General features: G+C 44.8%; 1 long non-coding RNA gene across 2 annotated transcripts; it reads left to right on the plus strand.

Annotated features, from left to right (window-relative positions):
* The first annotated feature begins 6,854 nt into the window (after window positions 1-6,854).
* LOC122426848 lies at window positions 6,855-12,454 on the plus strand. Of its 2 annotated transcripts, none has more exons than XR_006265247.1 (3): window positions 6,855-7,158; window positions 10,654-10,802; window positions 11,901-12,454. It is a non-coding gene; the product is annotated as an uncharacterized LOC122426848 (long non-coding RNA). The 2 variants fall into 2 exon arrangements; XR_006265248.1 differs by lacking the exon at window positions 6,855-7,158 and adding an exon at window positions 9,860-9,909.
* The last annotated feature ends 7,426 nt before the right edge of the window (window positions 12,455-19,880 follow it).

A 19,880-nucleotide genomic window follows, 5' to 3' on the forward strand; every position in this document is an offset into this window, starting at 1 on the left:
TCCTTGGTTAGGGAACAAGGTTCCACATGCCACAACTAAAGATCCTGCATGCTGCAATGAAGACTGAAGATTCCATGTACTTCAACTAAGACCCAGTGCAATCTAATTAATTAATTTAAAAAAGTCAGTCCGGCCTTAGGCCAAAGTCAGTCTGGATCGGAAGATACATTTCTAAAGAAAGGGTGTGCAACCTGCCTGCACACACATAAGAGACTCAGAGGCCTGGGTGTCTGGGTCCGTAAGTCTACGAGGGTTAGTTTGAGGATGGTAGTTACTACATGTCCCCTTGTGTGGCCTCTTTAAATGCAACAGCTCAGCCTCACCTTCTTTCAAGCTTCTGCACAGGCAGAGTGGGACAGTTGGTGGGCCGCTCAGGAAGAGAGGCCATGGCCAAACTAGGGGACAGTAAGGATTCAGGGAAGGCTGTACCTGGCTGGGTAAGAGTCCCCTGACTCCGGAGAGGTGGTCACAAGCTAGGACTAGACTGGAGGGCCTGGAAGCTGCTGCCACATTTTCTGGAACATCTGTAAGAGTACCTGGGATCTTCATTTATTTTTTAATCTTTGGTTTTTATGGCCATGCCTGGTAGCATGTGGGATCTTAGTTCCCCAACCAGGAATCGAACCTGCATCCCCTGCATTGGAAGCTTGGAGTCAGGGAAGTCCCTCCCTGGGATCTTTTAATCTGACATTCAAGTACCTTCATCAGCTCTAAGCAATGTGGGCTTCATTCATTCAGCTAAGTACTGAGTACCATGTGCCAGGCACTGTATAAGGTGGGGGTGGGGAGCTGGGTGGACATACAGGCACTGGAATAAAAGGCTTCTGACAGCTGGAACTCTGCGGGCACAGAAGACAGGCACCTGCCCCAGTGGAGGGCGGGCTTCCAGGAGGAGGCGAAGCTGCTCAGTGCTCAAAAGTTGTGGGAGAAAAAAAAAAAAAAAGTTGTGGGAGAAGGAGGCTGACTGGCCCCTGAACTGTGGCCAGGAAAGGGTGGAGCATCTATAGTGACAGTTCCACCAAAACTGAATTTATTGGGGGGGGGAACCCTAAACAGAACAGGGGGAGGAATGGACACTGGATAGGCAAAAACAATAGCAAAGCTGACTGCAGTCCAAGTTCTTCGCTGTCATTCTCTGGACTCTCCCTGGCTGCTCTTCCTGGAATTTGGACTTGAAACCTTCCCCTCCAGTCTGTTTCCTCGTCTGTCTGGCCTTCAGGCACAGGCAGGATTATTTTTTGTTCCCATTCTATTAAATTTGGGGAAAAAATGAATTACACAAATAATCACTTCTATTCCCCACACCTAAATTAATCACTATTTTTTGCAATTTGATATCTGTCATTTTCTGCACAAATACTCTCCCCCATCAGTGATAATATTGGGTTGGCCAAAAATTTCCTTGGGGTTTTTCCGTAGGATTTTATGGAAAAACCTAATGAACATTTTAGCCAACACAAAAGATTGTTTTCAATCATTTGCTTTATAAGAGAATTGCCTAGAACCATCTGGTAGAAGGTCCATGGTTATGATGGATGGATGAAGCTGACAATGCCTAAACTGTCTAATCAGTGTTACCATCACTAGAAGTGGTCACTTAACCAGATGTTAAGTGCCTCCTAGAGGGATGAAAAAGAAGTACACCAACCCTAGGTCTTGCACAAAAAACCAAAAACTCCTCCCCCCAACTCCACCGAAGCTGAATGAAAGGAAGCTTGCAGATCTGACTGGCAGTTTACAAGATCGCTGAGGATGGCAGAGTATGCTCAAGACACCTTAACGATGCAGGCCAAATCCAGTATAAGGACAAATTCTATAAGAATTTGAAGAAGCCTTAGTTTCTTCAACAAATAAATGGTATTTAAAAGGGAGTTTCTGGGACTTCCCTGGTGGTATAGTGGATAGGAACCTGCCTGCCAATGCAGGAAACACGGGTTTGATCCCTGGTCCAGGAGGATTGCACATACCACGGATCAACTAAGCCCAGGCACCCCAACTACTGAAGCCCATGTGCCTAGAATGTGGGCACCACAACAGGAGCAACCGCCTCAAGGAGATGCCCGCACACTGCAATGAAGAGTAGCCCCCACTTGCAGCAACGAAGACCTAAAGATAAAATAAAAGGGAGCTTCTATTACAGAGTAAGAAAACTTTTAAAAGACACATCAAATGTAACGCGTGGAAATGTTTAAATCCTAATTCAAACATGCCAATGGTAGTAAGACACTTCTGAGACAGAAAACTGAACACAGACTAGATATTGCTATTGTTGTCATTTAGTTGCTTAGTCGTGTCCAACTCTTTGCAACCCCATGGACTGCAGCACACCAGGCTCCTCTGTCCATGGGATTTCCCAGGCAAGAATACTGTAGTAATCATGACAGCATGTAGCAGTATTTAATAAAGTGTTTACAGGTGAAATAATAGGATGCCTGGAATTCCTATTAAAATACTCAAGTCAAAAAAATTTAAAAAGGAGAGGAAAAAAGTGGGGCAGGGAATAGCTGAAGAAAGAGTGGCAAAAATATTGAAGTGATTGAGGTGATGGGTAAAAGGGGATTCATTATATACTCTACTTAATAATGTATGTTTGAAAATGCCCATAAAATTTTTTTGAAAAATGTATTTGGCTGCACCTGGTCTTAATTGCAGCACATGGACTCTAAGTTGTGGCATGTAGGATCTCGTTCCCTGATCAGGAATCAAACCTAGGTCACCTGCAATGGGAGGATGGAGTCTTAGTCACTGGATCACCAGGAATTCCCCATAATAAATTTTAAACTTGCAATAAAGACTCACATATTTGTGTTTTCCTAAGTGTGATCCTTTATCTCTAGGTGAGAAAAGTGGAATTCCTAAATTTAAGGAAGGAAAATTTTTACCTCAACAAGAAATCGCCAAGTTTTTCTCCAGGTGTTTGTAATGAAGGGATTCAGGATATTCTACCCCCAAATAAGCACCTTGGCATGCTCAACATTTTAAGCCAACTGCACTGGAAAAACAACAGGTGCAGAAAGGACTCCCTGACCTTCCCCTGAAGCAGGTCATAAAACCCTCACATGAGAGGTGCCTTCCCTCTGACCAGAGGGAAGGAGTATGTTTTCTTCAAGACTGAGGAACGCCAAGAGGAATCTGAACACAGAGGCCTTGCTGTTTCAGCTAGTTACACACTTATACTCCCTTCCATCCTATCACATTTTGTCACACCCTCCACTCTTCATCAGACATAGCAAAACACTCAGGTTTAACCAATTCTTCAGGTCATTTCATTATGAAGGCTCCTGGTCACATCAAACTTAAATAAATCTGTATTTTTTTATCTTGTTAATCTGCCTTTTGTTACAGGGTCCCAGCTAAAAATTTTGATAGGTAGATATCTTTCTTCTTCTTACAGTAACAAATTGCCTTCTCACCGGTTTTCCCACAATCCTTAAACCCTTGTTGATATTTTAATTTCTGTTAATTTGATGGATAAAATGGTATCGTATAATCGTTTTAAATGATGTTTTCCTGGTGGTTGTACTTCTTCATTCTTTTTATACTACCTACATTTCTTCTGAAAGTTACTTTTCATATCCTTTGCCCATTATTTCCTTGCCTTTTTCTTAATATAGTTTTTCACCTGTTGTTGTTTAGCTGCTCAGTTGTCTCTGAGTCTTTGTGACCCCATGGACTGTAACCTGCCAAGATCCTCTGTTCATGGGATTTCCCAGGCAGAAATACTGAAGCAGTTTGCCATTTCCTCCAGGGGATCTTCCTGACCCAGGAATCAAACCAGCGTCTCCTGCTTGGCAGGCAGATTCTTTACCACTGAGCCACCTGGGAAGCCCATAGTTTTGTCATATTCTGATACTCAGTTTTTATTATGTTACAAGTATTGCTTCCCAATTTGTTCCTTATATTTTAAAATTTTTATGCAAGCTATCTTGCATCCAGTGCTTTAAACTGTAACATGACCAAATCTGTCATAATTTTTTTGCTCCGTCATAATTTTGCTGTGTCTTGAGTGACACCCACATCCCAAGTTCTTATGCAGATGACACCACCCTTATGGCAGAAAGTAAAGAGTAACTAAAAAGCTTCTTGATGAAAGTGAAAGAGAGTGAAAAAAGTTGGCTTAAAACTCAATATTCAGAAAACCAAGATCATGGCATCCAGTTCCAGCACTTCATGGCAAATAGATGGGGAAACAAAGGAAACAATGAGAGACTTTGTTTTATGGGGCTTGAAAATCACTGCAGATGGTGACTGCAGCCATAAAATTAAAAGACACTTGCTCCTTAGAAGAAAAACTACGACCAACCTAGAAAACATATTGAAAAGCAGAGACATTACTTTGTCAACAAAGGTTTGTCTAGTCAAAGCTATGGTTTTTCCAGTAGTCATGTATGGATGTGAGAGTTGGACTATAAAGAAAGCTGAGCGCCAAAGAATTGATGCTTATGAACTGTGGTGTTGGAGAAGACTCTTGGAGAGTCCCTTGGCCTGCAAGGAGATCCAACCAGTCCATCCTAAAGGAGATCAGTCCTGGGTGTTCATTGGAAGGACTGATGCTGAAGCTGAAACTCCAATACTTTGTCCACCTGATGCGAAGAACTGACTCTTTGGAAAAGACCCTGATGTTGGGGAAGACTGAAGACAGGAGAAGGGGATGACAGAGGATGAGATGGTTGGATGGCATCACCGACTCTATGGACATGAGTTTGAGTAAACTCCGGGAGTTACTGATAGACAGGGAAGCCTGCTGTGATGCAGTCCATGGGGTCGCAAAGAGCTGGGCATGACTGAGCAACTGAACTGAACTGATGGATTTTAATCAGCAACATGGATTTTAATAAGAATGCTTAATTTTTTGCCACCAAATGTTTATCTTACATTTTCACACATACGGTTTATCTAAAATAATATGGTATTTTCTTCCTTTAGTCTGTTAGTCTGACCTTGACTTACTTGAAACATCTTGCATTTCAGAGATAAATACTATTGGTCAACATTTTTACTATCTTCAGTCAAGTTGTTGTTGTTGTTTAGTCACTAAGTCAAGTACCAAATCTAAAATATGTAGGCAAGTCTTTCTTACTCTTCTTTTCCCCCTAATTTGGGACTTTCTGGAGCTAGGACAGGGCAGGGTCCCTTACCCAGGGCCATGTTTTCTCATTCCCCAAAACACACACGTGACTCAAGGTTCTCTTTTTAAAATCCCAATGTGGGTATAATTCCTAAAATTTTGATCCGTTACTACAGGGCCTAATGGTACAAATGACTGTTGAGAGAGCACATATTAAAGATGGCTTAAAGAAAGTATATCATATTAAGCAACTGAGGATGTAAATCAATGGCCTTGGATGAGTTTCTTAACCTCTGTGTGCCTCAATTTCCCTAAATGTAAAATGAAACCAGTAAGATTCTGAGTCACAGATTTGTTTTGAAAAGCCCACAATAAACTGCATGAAAAACAACCAGTACAATGCCTAGCACACATAGAGGTATTAATGTTTTAGCTGTGAACATTACTGAAACAGAGCAGAACCCTATGGTCCTTGCCCTCCACGACGTCTGCCTGCCTTTTGTCTGTGGAAAAACTTTAGACAAAGAATAATTTTAATCAGAAAAGTGAGAAAATGCAGAAACAAAGGAAAACAGTCAAGGAGACCAAATAATAATAGCTTAGTCATTAAGCAAAGTCAAGGATCCTTGACTAAGCTCCTTCTCAAGGGCTATAGATAAATATTTGAGCCATATCTTGTGAGCCATCTTACAAATACTGAAACCCTCCCACCAGGTGGAAGAAGTTAACTACATGGTGCCCATGATATAAGCTGCCACAATTTCAAGAACTGGTTTCACTGAAATAGTAAGAGACTGACCCTGGAACTAAAGACTAACTACTTAAAACACTGAAGATGACCACGGTCACACCACCAACAACCAATTTGAACATGACTGTCTCTGTTTCTATGTGTAACCCCCTCTCTTTGTCTATAAAACCTATTGCCCCCTGACTGCTTGGGGGGCTAGTGGGGGTGGTGAGGGGGTGGGTTGCGTTGCGGGAGGGGGTGGGGGGCGCGGCGGTCAGCCTTTGGATAGGTATCTGCCTCCTCCTCCTCCCCGCCTTGCCAGCATCCAAAATAAAGCAGCTTTTCTTTCCACCAACTCTGCCTCTTCATTGGCTTTTGGGCAGCAGGCAGAACCATACTTTTGGTTACATTACTGTCACTAACTGCTTTGAGGGCAGCTTCAGACGCTGGTGGCCAGCGAGGGGAAATTCCCCAGGGTCAAGAGGCCAACTGCCAGTTTGCGGTCTCCACTCCTCCTCACGTTAGGCCCCTGCCTCCTTCTAGGCTTGAAAAATGGCGGATAGTACGACCACGCCGCAGTGACTAGGTGGCTGCCTAACCGGATTAAAGGACGTGAGCTCCTGGAACCTCCCCTGGCTCACCTGCCCGCAAAGAGGGACTGTTTCTATGGCCTGTGTTTACTTTCCACAGCTCCACCAATAGTAAGTGCCTAGCTTGTGATCGCCCGCCATCCCCGCACGTATGGGAACCTTCGCCTACTCTACTCCGCTCACCCCACGCCCTGCCGCCCGCAGACGGCGGCGGCGGCAACTTCAAACTCACACCGGGAGACCGACCGACCGTCCACCTGTGTAAGAGTCCCGCCAAGAACAAAATGGCCACCCTGCGCGCAGGCGCAGTACGTGCCGCGCCCTGGCTGGTGACCCCGCCCCCAGACTCGCTCGCCGCCCGCCCCTCCCAGGGCGGCTGGGGTGGGGCCTGAGGGCAACACGGGCTCTGATTGGGCAAGGCCTAGTCACGAGGGCGCCATTCTCTTCCGGGCTGTGTGCCGCCGGGGTCTAACGTGTGGAGCGGTGGCTGGGAGCGTTCCCTCGGCTCATCTGCAGCTGCTGTATGCGGCAGCTTCTTCCGGGGCTTGCAGTCCCAGCTGGCCGCGCCTGGAAGCCCTCAAGGGGCGATCGTTTTAAGGCGAGGAGAACGTGTCTGTGACTACCCTGTGCGGGTTAATTTTGGAAGTGATGGTTAAGGGTCCTGGCTTGAGTCTCCTTTATTTATGTTGTTAATTTTGATGGGAGCCCAGCTGGAAGCTGCTCCAGTTAACAATGAGTTCTCAGTCTGGAGAGTTAAAGGCACTTGAATTGTAGGTACTAATTTTGTTCCGCTATGGGGGCTTCCGTTTGAGCAGTCGGTAGTGAAGTTACAAATTTTTAAGAACATCCAAGTTATCTGAAAACGTGTGGTGAATGGAGCAGAATGAGAGGAAACTGTTGCAGGAGCTTATCTTCTCCGTATAAAGTGTACCCAGAGTGTATCTTCTGCAAGGCCTTGTCTTTAAAATTTGTTTCTTTAAAGCAAAGCTGAAAAACAACCAAGGAGAGCAATTTGAGTACAGACTCCTACATGTACATTTTTAGTTTTTCCCATTCTTTTATGGTTGCTCACCCACAGCTAATTTGACTGCAGTTTTTAAGCATTATCAAGTGTGTCCAAAGCGTTCAAATTTGTTTTCATAGATTCAGTAACTTTTTGAATTAATTTTATTTTTTATATGACACATTATCTAATTGAAATTGCAATATACTGGTCATAAACAGGCTTTCAAGCAAAGATAGCTGAAGCTTATTAAATATTATTTCTGCTCATGGGGGACAGAAATGCCCAGGTGTACTAAGAAGATGCTGTGAAAGTGCTGCACTCAATATGCCAGCAAATTTGGAAAACTCAGAAGTGGCCACAGGACTGGAAAAGGTCGATTTTCATTCCAATTCCTAAGAAAGGCAATGCTGAAGAATGCTCAAACTACCGCACAATTGCACTCATCTCACACGCTAGTAAAGTAATGCTTAAAATTCTCCAAGCCAGGCTTCAGCAATACATGAACTGTGAACTTCCAGATGTTCAAGCTGGTTTTAGAAAAGGCAGAGGAACCAGAGACCAAATTGCCAACATCCGCTGGATCACCGAAAAAGCAAGAGAGTTCCAGAAAAACATCTATTTCTGCTTTATTGACTATGCCAAAGCCTTTGACTGTGTGGATCACAATAAACTCTGTGGAAGATTCTAAAAGAGATGGGCATTCCAGACTGTCAGAAAGCATTTAACAAGAGTCTTCCAGTGTACTGTTTTGGATCTGCCAGGAACCCTCTGGCCCTTATTGATTCCTGAATATTCAGGAATTAAGAGGAGAGGCACGCCTTTCCGGGGCTGAGGAATCCAGGCATTTCTCATTACGGTGATAAGTACCCTTTTCCTTTTTATGAGCCATACGGTAAAAGGTGATTGTTTGCAACTCTCGCTCTTTGATAGGGATCGTCTTATGTTTTGTAAGTCTGGAATTTTAATCTTTGTCTTTGCTGAGAATAACCACCTTGTAAGACAGTATATATGCCCACGCCATGTTGATTAAAACACCTTTGCTCCATCAGAGCTTTGATCCCGGTGTCTTTCTTTCTTGCTTTCTATTCCTTCTTTCTGTCTTTCTCTCTCTCTCTATTTCTGGCTAATTCCTTGGAGCGCAGAGGACCGCTGAGCTCACTTTCTTGCCCGGGCTTCTAAGACCCTCTCGAGAAGGCACACTGCCTTCACCCACTCGAGAGGGCGCCCGGTGCCTACGTGCAGCAGCGCGAGCCCTAAGAACAGGACTCTATCGGCTTTCCGCGTAAACCAGGGGATATCAGCCTCTTTCTCTCTCTTACTCTCCAGGCCACCAGGTTCCTGTCCATTAAAGGACCAACAAGCACTATCAGCCTCTTTCTCTCTCTTACTGTCCAGGCCACCAGGTTCCTGTCCATTAAAGGACCAACAAGCACTATCAGCCTCTTTCTCTCTCTTACTTTCTTATCATCGACTCTGGACCACTAGGTTCTGGTCCATTAAAGGACCAACACCAGAGCACCTGACCTGCCTCTTGAGAAACCTGTATGCAGGAAGCAACAGTTAGAACTGGACATGGAACAACAGACTGGTTCCAAATAGGAAAAGGAGTAGGTCAAGGCTGTATATTGTGACCCTGCTTATTTAACTTATATGCAGAGTACATCATGAGAAATGCTGGGCTGGAGGAAGCACAAGCTGGAATCAAGATTGCCAGGAGAAATATCAATAACCTCTGATACGCAGTTGATGCCACCCTTATGGCAGAAAGTGAAGAAGAACTAAAGAGCCTCTTGATGAAAGTGAAAGAGGAGAGTGAAAAAGTTGGCTTAAAGCTCAACATTGTGAAAACTAAGATCATGGCATCCGGTCCCATCACTTCATGGGAAATAAATGGGGAAACAGTGGAAACAGTGGCTGACTTTATTTTTCTAGGCTCCAAAATCAGTGCAGATGGTGACTGCAGCCATAAAATTGAAAGACGCTTACTCCTTGGAAGGAAAGTTATGACCAACCTAGATAGCATAATAAAAGGCAGAGACATTACTTTGTCAACAAAGGTACATCTCGTCAAGGCTATGGTTTTTCCAGTGTTCATGTATGGATGTGAGAGTTGGACTGTGAGGAAAGCTGAGTGCTGAAGAATTGATGCTTTTGAACTGTGGTGTTGGAGAAGACTCTTGAGAGTCCCTTGGACTGCAAGGAGATCCAACCAGTCCATCCTAAATGAGATCAGTCCTGGGTGTTCATTGGAAGGACTGATGTTGAAGCTGAAACTCCAATAGTTTGTCCACCTGATGCAAAGAGCTGACTCATTGGAAAAGACCCTGATGCTGGGAAAGATTGAGGGCAGAAGGAGAAGGGGATGACAGAGGATGAGATGGTTGGATGGCATCACCGACTTGATGAACATGGGTTTTGGTGGACTCCGGGAGTTGGTGATGGACAGGGAGGCCTGGTGTGCTGCAGTTCACGGGGTCGCAAAGAGTTGGACACAACTGAGTGACTGAACTGAACTGTGAGTACCATGTAGTAGCCCATTAGCCATATGTGCTTTGCATCTCATAGGTATCAAGTTAATAACTCCTGTTTGGAATTGAGATGGTCATTTAATCCTTTCACAGACATAACTTGGTGTGACATAGTTAAGTAGACATAGATAGGAGAGCAACTACTGTTCTGTGGTGTCCACATTATGGTGCATTAACTCTCTATACCAGTCAGATCCAAAAAATTTCCTGATGAATGTAACTTTTGTTTTGAAACCCAGACTGTATTAGCTCAGAGGAAAATAAGAGTAGTCACATTATACTTTCCTTAAACTGAAATGCACATGATATGATTCTAGACTGTTCACACTGGCAACCCTTCGTCATTCCTCTTTAAAATGTGTTGCCTGTAACAGTTTGCTTTGATTGGTGCAGCATATGGTAGTATTATCACAGTTAGATTAACTTTTAAGCTAACAGGCCCTACTATTGGCTCCTCAAAATTGTTTAATTCAATCTCCAGTCCCTTTCACATGCCTTCCCTGATCCCATGTCATTCCTATGCCTGATGAACTGGTTCTTCTTCTGTTTGCTTATAAATTTTGTTCATAACCAATAATGCTGGTCACATTTTATTGTAGTTACTCATCTATTCCTGTGATGTGGGTTGAGATCTGTATGTGTAATCAGTTATGTTTTATGTTTTGCTGGGCCTGCCATGATACCACAGATGTATGGGGGGCTGAAAAAAACAGAAATTTACTTTCTTACAGTTCAGGAGGCCAGACAGCAAAGATCAAGTTGTTGGCACATTGGTTACTTCTGAGGCACCTCTCCTTGACCTGTAGATATCTGACCTATTGCTGTGTTTTCATAAGGTCATCCATCTCCCATAGTTCTTCATTTTTGGCTTTTGTATATGGTGAGTCTTCTTTCAGTGTTCTGCTAAAATTTTCATCTTTAGTCATTGAGTTTTATAATACCATGCCCAATTTTTAGTGGTTCTGGATGGGAATTGATGGTGTAATTGGGAAGCATGAGGTCCAACTTTGGGGGCCTGGCTGTCATTCTTGAGTGTGTTTCAGGTACCAGTGTGGGTCCCTCTCTTTTGGTGTTCTGCAGAGCTCAGTCGTGTCTGACTCTTTGTGACCCTGTGGTTGGACTGTAGCCCTCCAGGCTTCTCTGTCCATGGGATTCTCCAGGCAAGACTACTGTAGTGGATAGCCATTTCCTACTCCAGAGGAGCTTTCCAATTAAGGGATGGAAACTGCGTCTCCTGCATCCCCTGCATTGCAGGTGTATTCTTTACTGCTTAGCTACCAAGGAAGCCCCCCTTTAGTGTTTTACTTGTGTGCAGAGATTTGGGATTCCACAGGCACGTGGAGCTACTCAGACAGTAGTTGATTTGGTGTATTTTCTTAGGTGGTAGCTTGCATAGGTTTTAGAAACCTAGATTCTTTCCTGTAGAGATTCTGATTTTAAAGCTCTAAGTGAAGTCCCAAGAATTTTTCCTCTTTTTTTCTTAGGCAAGCATGCCAGGTAATCCAGGGGCTGGTGATCCTTTTACTGCACACTGAGAAATTCGCACTCGGAAATCAGCGCAGATGCTAACACGTGGGCCTGAGCAGACCTTGCACTTGCTGACTGTGCAGTGTGACTGCCACCTCCTGGCCACAGGGGAGACATCTCTTTATTGTTGCTCATCCTCTAGCTCAGTTGGTAAAGAATCCGCCTGCAATGCAGGAGTCCCCAGTTCAATTCCTGGGTCGGGAAGATCCGCTGGAGAAGGGATAGGCTACCCATCCCAGTATTCTTGGTTTTCCCTTGTGGCTCAACTGGTAAAGAATCTGCCTGCAATGAGGGTAGACCTGGGTTTGATCCCTGGGTTGGGAAGATCCCCTGGAGAAGGAAAAGGCTACCCACTCTGTTATTCTGGCCTGGAGAATTCCATGGACAGTCCATGGGGTTGCAAAGAGTCAGACTCGACTTTCACTTTCACTTTTTTACTTTCCTCCTCCAGGTTGTTGTCCTTCAGAAGAATAGTAGGAAGATTACTACTGCTCCAGGAAATAAAATCAAGAAAAAAAGTTTCTTGGTCCTGTTTGCTGAGAAGTTAATATCACCATGTAGGAAGGGAGCCACAGGGGCCAAATTTCCAAAAGACAGGAGGAGTGCCAAACTTGAGGACCATGAGAAGAGGGCTGAGGTTTTTTTTAATTATTTCAAAATAAAAGGTTGAATGACAGTGAATTTTTTTGTCTTAGATGTGTGTATATAGTCAGACTTACGAGCAGTTACTCCCAAAGATGAATTTGTTATTTTCATTCTCAGCAAGTCTGTGCGGTAGTAATTGATTAGTTGGGTTTTCATTTAGATTCTAGAAAAGAAACCTTGTGTCCTACACGGGCTAAGGGGAGAGGAGCCTTTCCCTGGGGGTGAAGGAAAATGAGCAGGATCATGAGGGTGACGACAAAGGCTGAGAGGAAGAGGAAGGTCAGAAGGACTGAAACCACATTGCAGGTGGATTCTTTACCAGCTGAGCCTCCAGGGAAGATCCTGGTATGGACTGCAGCATACCAGGCTTCCCTGTTCTTCACTGTCTCCCAGAGTTTGCTCAAATTCATGCCCTTTGAGTCGGTGATGCTGTCGAACCATCTCATCCTCTGTCACCCTCTTCTTCTTTTGCTTTCAGTCTTTCCCAGCATTATACCGTAGCCTGGATCTGCTCCCATGGCTTGGACCACAGAGAGTTTGGTGCTTTATTTGATGAGTTAGATGCACAATACAGAAGCGTGTTCTGCTCCACGGGACTGAAGTGGCTGAGTCATGGTGTAGTCCTAAGGCAGTTTTTGGAACTGGTGGAAGAAATTGACATTTTCGTCCTCTGGAGGAGAATCTGTGCCTCAGCTTACGAGCAGAGATTGGGTCAGAGACTTTGCCTTTTGGTCGTCATTGTGACAAATCTAAACATGTTGGCTATTTCTCTAGAAAGGCATTCACAGGTGGTGACACAAATGTATAATTCAGTTGACTCATTTCTGGTGAAATTGTGTCTTTGGGAGACTCATTTGGCACAGAACAACCTGGCCCACTTTCGAATGCTGGAGTTAGTTTCTGAAAATGAAAATGATGGCCTGAACTACATTCCTCAAATTAAAGAGCTGAAGACTAAATTCCAAAAAAGGTTCTCCAATTTCACACTTTATGAGAATGAACTGATACTGTTCAGTTCCCCTTTCTCAATTAGGATTCATAATGTGAATGAAGAGCAACAAATGGAAGTTAGTGAATTGCAGTGCAATACTACACTGAAAGCCAAATACCCCGATGTTGAGATTCCAGAATTCTACAGATATCTTGGGAATGGTTACCCTAAACATAAACACCATTGTGCAAAGATTCTGTCCATGTTTGGAAGTACTTATGTTTGTAAGCAGCTCTTCTCTGTTATGAAACTAAAGAAAACCTAAATGTGGCTCCCAGTTAAAGGATTCAAGGGCGAATTCTCTGCTGTGTGTTGCAACACAAAGTCCACCGCCTGTTGTTGACTGACATCTTGAGGAATAAGAAAGGAATGTCAGGTTTTGAATTTCAAATCTGAAGAGTAATAAATTATGGAAATTTGAACAGTTGTTTCTATTTCCAAATTATATATTTTTTCAATGTCAAATTTAAAGTGCAATCTCTGGCATTGTATATTTGTACCTTATAGCATGTAAAAATAACATTTGATTATATCCTGGCAGTTTATTTTTTTCTATTCTTTGCCTTCCTAGCACTTAGACTATTCAAATTTATAAACCTCTGCCCTAAAGGCAGCCACACTTTCCTTTAAGGTATTTGTGAACCAGGGATGTGAACCAGGGCGTCAGCTGGAAGAATAGAATGTTTAGACACCCTGTGCAACCCTATCCCGTAGGAAGACAGACATACCAAACTGACTGAGGGGCTCAGGCCAGGTGTGCACTCATGGGCCTTCACCAGAGTAAACTCTCTGGGCATCACATGAGCCACAGGCTGATTTCCAGGGGTGGGATTCCTCTTCCATTCTGCCAGGCTCTGAGAAGGCCAGAGAACCACCCTGTCATCCAGGGAAGGAGAGGCAGATGGCATCAATGACCCTCAGGACAGCCTCCCAGCAGAGGTCCTGGCTACTAAGGAGGAAAAACTCAGCTGGACAATCACCGTGGAGCAAAGGGGGATAGAGGCTGTAGGACAGGTCTAAACCCCCGGCTCCAGTCTTGGCTGGGCCATCAGTGCTCCCCAGAAGTCTTCCATTTCTCTTGTCCTCATGACCCCCTCTTCTCCCCAGAAGCCAGACCATTCTCTCACTCTCATTTGGTAACATCACCTACTAAATAAAGCCGTAGAACCCCTCCCCTCCCATCACCTGTATACTCTTCGTGGATCTGCAGCCTCCTCCCCTCCTAAGGTACCTTCCTCCTGCCCCTGACTGATCTCCACCCCTCACTGAACTCCAGTCTCCATCCCCTGCCTCTTTAGGGCTTTCCTCCGTCTTCCACCTTTCTGTATTTCTGGGATTTTTGTTTGTACTGGCTCCTTCCACCAAAATTAGACACGACCATGGAGGACTTCCCTGGTGGTCCTGTGGCTAAGACTCTGCATTCTCAGTGCCAGGGGCCCTGGTGTGGGGTCTTCTAAGCTCATTCACTGTTCGTTGTTGTGGTTTAGCTGCTAAGTCGTGTCCAACTCTTTTGTTACCCCATGGGCTCTAGCCTGTAAGGCTTCTCTGTCCATGGGATTTCCCAGGCAGGAATACTGGAGTGGATTGCCATTTCCTCATCCAGGGAAGGCATGATCTCTAAGAGTTGTTTGTACACCCATGTTCACAATAACTAAAATCCAAGAGTCTCTCAATGGATTGATGGATAAACAAAATGTGGTTTCATACATATGATGGAATATTAGTCATCCCTAAGAAGGAAGAAAGTTCTGACACATGCTACAAATTTATGAACCTGAGAACATTATGCTAAGTGAAATAAACCAGACTAAAAAAAAAAAACCCACCAAACCCAGTATGATTTTACTTCTTTGAGATGCTTAGAGTAGGCAAAAATCACAGAAGCAGGAAGTTGAACAGTGGTTGCCAGGTCTGTGGGGAGGGAAGCTGGGGAGTTCTTGTTTCATGGGTATAGAATTTCAACTTTATAAGATGAAAAGAGTTCTGGGGATAGTTGGTGGTGATAATTGCATAACATTATGAACGTATTTCATAACATCAAACTGTGCATTGAAGAAAATTAAGAGGGTAAACTTTGTTGTGTGTATTTTATCACAATAAAAACATCTAAGGAAGAAACCCCCAAACTTTTCACCTAATATGGGACCACAGAGCCCCATGTAATAGGGGCTACCTTGTCTCTCTGATCTCCACTTCAGTCCCCATGGCACACCAGATATTTGCCTTTTTGTGCTTTGAGTCTTTTGACATGGCTGTTCTGCTGCTTGGAGTACTTCTCTCCAGTTCTTCTGACACTTGGATCAGAGGTTAAATGTTGCCACTTCAGAGAAGCCTCCCCTGACCTATCTTAGAATGACCACCTCCACCTGGTCTACCTCGTCACTCCTTGTTTTGTCTTCACTCAGGTGATGTTCTTACTCCCCAGATGTTCTGTCCTTCTCCGTGCATCATATCAGGAGGCATGTGTTGTCCATCTGCCCCTTTCCAGGCCATGTGCACATTGGTCATTTGGTTAAGATGATTTTTGTCAGGTTTCTTCATTATAAATCACTTCTTTAGGGACTTCCCTAATGGTCTAGTGGTTAAGACTCCATGTTCCCAATGCAGGGGCCCGAGTTTGATCCGTGGTCAGGGAACTAGATCCCACATGCCTCAACTAAGACCTGGCATGGCTAGATAAATAAATTGATATTTTAAAAATAAAGTTACTCATCTTTAAGTATCTTATAGAGAGATACTTTGCAATTCTCTAAATATCCTATTTCTTTTTTTACATTTAAAAAAAATTTTTTGAAATATCCTATTTCTTATCCTACTTCTTCCCCACCACTCAGCATCTGTCACTAACCCTTGCCTGACACAGTTCAGTCACTCAGTCGTGTCCCAGCTCTTTGTGACCACATGGACCACAGCATGCCAGGCCTCCCTGTCTATCACCAGCTCCCAGAGTTTACTCAAACTCATGTCCATTGAGTTGGTGATACCATCTAACCATCTCATCCACTGTCATCCCCTTCTCCTCCTGCCTTCAATCTTTCCCAGCATCAGGGTCTTTTCCAATGAGTCAGCTCTTTGCATCAGGTGGACAAAGTATTGGAGTTTCAGCTTCAACATCAGTCCTTCCAATGAACACCCAGGACTGATCTCATTTAGGATGGACTGGTTGGATCTCCTTGCAGTCCAAGGGACTCTCAAGAGTCTTCTCCAACACTACAGTTCAAAAGCATCAATTTTTCAGCACTCAGCTTTCTTTATAGTCCAACTCTCACATCCATACATGACTACTGGAAAAACCATAGCCTTGATGAGTTGGACCTTTGTAGGCAAAGTAATGTCTCTGCTTTTTAATATGCTGACACAGTTATTACCAGGGTATTTGCCAAGTGGTGATTTTCAGTTTTCCTCATTTTACATTTATGGGTTAGAATCTACCATGAGAAAGGATTTTCCCCTCCACCCTCCTTTGTTTTATTTATTTTTATTTTATTTTTATTTTTGGTCACACTACTCTGCTTGAGGAACTCTTAGTTCCCTGACCAGGGATTGAACCTGGGCCTTCATAGTGAAAGCATGGAGTCCTAACCACTGGACTACGAGGGAATTCCCCTGCCTTTATTTATTTATTTCTTCACTCATTCAAATATTTATATTGATATGGATTCACAGATTCCTATGTTATGCTGTAGGTTCTTATTCTATGGATTATCATCCATTACTATCATTATATTGTCTGTTTTATTGTCCCTAGTTTGGCATGGGGATGGGACATTCAGGTTGCCTCCTTGTGTCTGTTGACGTGTCCCAGTATGTCCCCATTATTCTTTGAGCTCTTCCTTCCCTTCTGACCCTATAAGATGTTGGAGGCTCATCTTGTACTTCCCTTGCCACAGCCCTGGAAATAGCCATTTCCCCGAGGAGTCTTGGTGCCTGTTATTGGAGAATGGCTTTAGACACCAAGATCTAGGAGCTGGGTGAGTTCACTGGTGTTGGGCAATATGAGTTTCAAGCCGTCTCAGTGGTCAGAGTTGGGAAGTGTATATGCACACACATTCTCATCCAAAGCTATTTCTATATATCGATATGTATTTTTGAAAACCATGAGTTCACACCGGTGCCCCCAGTTCCAGTTCGACACCATGGTGTTTATTTTAGCCTACGCTCATTCCTTTCCTTTTTTTTTTTTTTTTTTTTTGGCTGTGCTGGGTCTTCATTGCTTTGCGTGGCTTCCTCTTGTTGCTTTCATCAGGGGCTCTTCATTGCGGTGCAAGGGCTTCTTACTGGGGTTGCTTCTCTTGTGAAACGTGCACAGCTCCAGGTGCATGGGCTTCAGCAGTAGCAGTGTGCAGGCTCGGTAGTTGGGGCTCGAGGGCTCTAGAGCTTGGGCGCAGTGGTTGTGGCACGTGGGCTTAGCTGCTCCGAACCATGCAGGATCTTAGTTCCCGGACCAGGGATAGAACCTGTGTCCTCTACCTTGGCAGGCGGATTCTTCATCCAGTGTACCACCAGGGAAATCCCTTCTCCCTTATTTCTAACTTGTTTTTTTGACAGAAATCTGGCTTTTATTAGTCACCAGAAGTTACTTATTTGCTTAGTGCTAGATTACACATAGGCAGTTTCTCAATTTTTAACTCAGCTCTGCGAAAAACAAACCTGCTACTCAGAGTACACGCTGTTCTGTTTTTCCCTAGAGTAGATGGCCAAATACTCTTTTCTGAAGTCGCTCAGCTGAGTGTCCCCCGGTGTCCTCATCGTCGTGATCGTCTCCATTGTAGCACAGTTGGGCTCCTTTGTTCCTGTTTATATTCCACTTTGGGTAGTCTCCACTCCCCTATTCCCAATTGCTTGTTGATTAAAATTTTGTTTAATTTTTGCAACACAGTAATGATTCCAAGAATCGGAACTGGAACTTCCCTCATGGTCCAGGAGTTAAGACTCCATACTTCCATTTTAGGGAGTGCAGGCTCCATCCATGGTCAAGGAACCAAGATCCCACAGGCCACACAGTGTGGCCCAAAAGTAACAACAACAGCAAAGTCAGAACTACACAGAGATACTCAGAGAAGTGTCACTTCCCCCATGCCTTCTCCCTGGTCCTGTTCTTCACACCCACCGTGACCCTCCCACAATTAGGCAATCTCACTGGTTTCTGATTTATCTGTGTTTATTACCGTATTTCTTTTTGCATGTGTGTATAATTTCTAGTTCCCCTTCGTTACATGATAGGTAATAAATAGATCACTTTTGCATTTTGCTTTTTTCACTTTCTAGTTTCTTAGCAACCATTAGTAAACATTTTGGGCTATTGTGTTATGACCCTGCTTACTCACCAACAGTTCATTTCGACAGTGTGCCCGTCTTAGAAGGGGATGTGGAGAGAGGTCAGGCTGGAGAGGCAGGCAGGGTCAGATCCTGGCTAAGGAGGTTGCTTGCTGCCCTCAAGAACCGGTACAGGATGGACTGGGAGGAGGCCAGGGCCAGGGTGAGGAGACAAGGAGACCAGCCAGGAGGCCCTGCAGTGGCATCGGCCTGGACCGAGGCAGAAAGATGGAGGGAAGGGGACAACTGCGGAGGGCGACATCTGGAGATGTGGGGACAGCAGACAGAGGCACAGAGGCAAGGATGCCTCCTGGATTTCTAGCTTGGTGACCAGGGGAGAGAGTGAAGGCAGAGGATCTGGTTTGAGGGAACCTGAGAGCCTGATTGAGTTTCAGGCAGAGCTTGTTAGAGGGCCATGGTAGGGGGTGTGTGACATCATAGAGAACGGTGCTTTATTTATTTTTATTTATTTCTCTGGCCGCGCAATCTGGCTTGTGGGATCCCAGTTTCCTCACCAAGGATTGAATCTGGGCCCTTGGCAGTGAAAGCATGGAAGCCAGGGAATTCTGGGTGGTGCTTAAATGATGGCTGCACATGGAATACCAAGAAATGAGATTCAGTAACGGGTGTGGGAGATTCTTTGGTGGTCCAGTGATTAGGACTCCAAGCTTCCAATGCAGGGGGCTCAGGTTCGATCCCTGATTGGGGAACTAAGATCCTCCATGCCGTGAGTGTGGCCAAAAACCAAAACAAAAGAGCGTGGCATGATGGTAAATGAAAGAAGGCAGACCCAGTGACATTCTGGAAAAGGTAAAACAAGAGAGACAGGAAGTGGATCGGTGGTTGCTGGGGGCTGGAGTGAAGGCCTGGGAGAAATCTTGGGGGTATGGAAATACTCTGGATTATACCGTGACTGCATGTGTTTACTAAAACTCATTGAACTGTGCATCCGAAAGGGTGAGTTTCACTGTGTGTAAATTACACCTCAATAAGGGACTTTTTAGTAAAGTGGAAGGAAGCCTAGGGGACTCTGATGGCTGTGGGGCAGTGAGTGAGGAGTGTCCAGAGGAGAGTGAGGGCCCCTGAACTGAGCCCTGAGACGCTGTGGAATAGAAGAATTGAGTGTCAGATACCAGAGGGGACAAGTAAGACGAGACCCACAACCAGGCCATTGGTGACCTTGACCAGAGAGGATTTTTCTTCCCCATGTGGGGTCCCATCCTCCCCACGTGGGTCTTCATCCTCCATACCTGGAGTCCTTGTCCTCCCCACGTGGTGTCCCCGTCCTCCCCCTGTAGGGTCCCTGTCTTCCCCCCTTGGAGTCTCTGTCCTCCCCCGTGGGGTCCTCGTCCTCCCCACATGGGGTCCCCACACCCCCCATGTGGGGTCTCCGCCCTTCCCCCTTGGGGTCCTCGTCCTCCCCCCAGGGGTCACCGTCCTCCCCATGTAGCGTTCCCTGTCTTCCCCTTAGAGTCTCAG

Source organism: Cervus canadensis, chromosome 24 (genome assembly GCF_019320065.1).
Source record: "Cervus canadensis isolate Bull #8, Minnesota chromosome 24, ASM1932006v1, whole genome shotgun sequence".
NCBI lineage: Eukaryota > Metazoa > Chordata > Mammalia > Artiodactyla > Cervidae > Cervus > Cervus canadensis.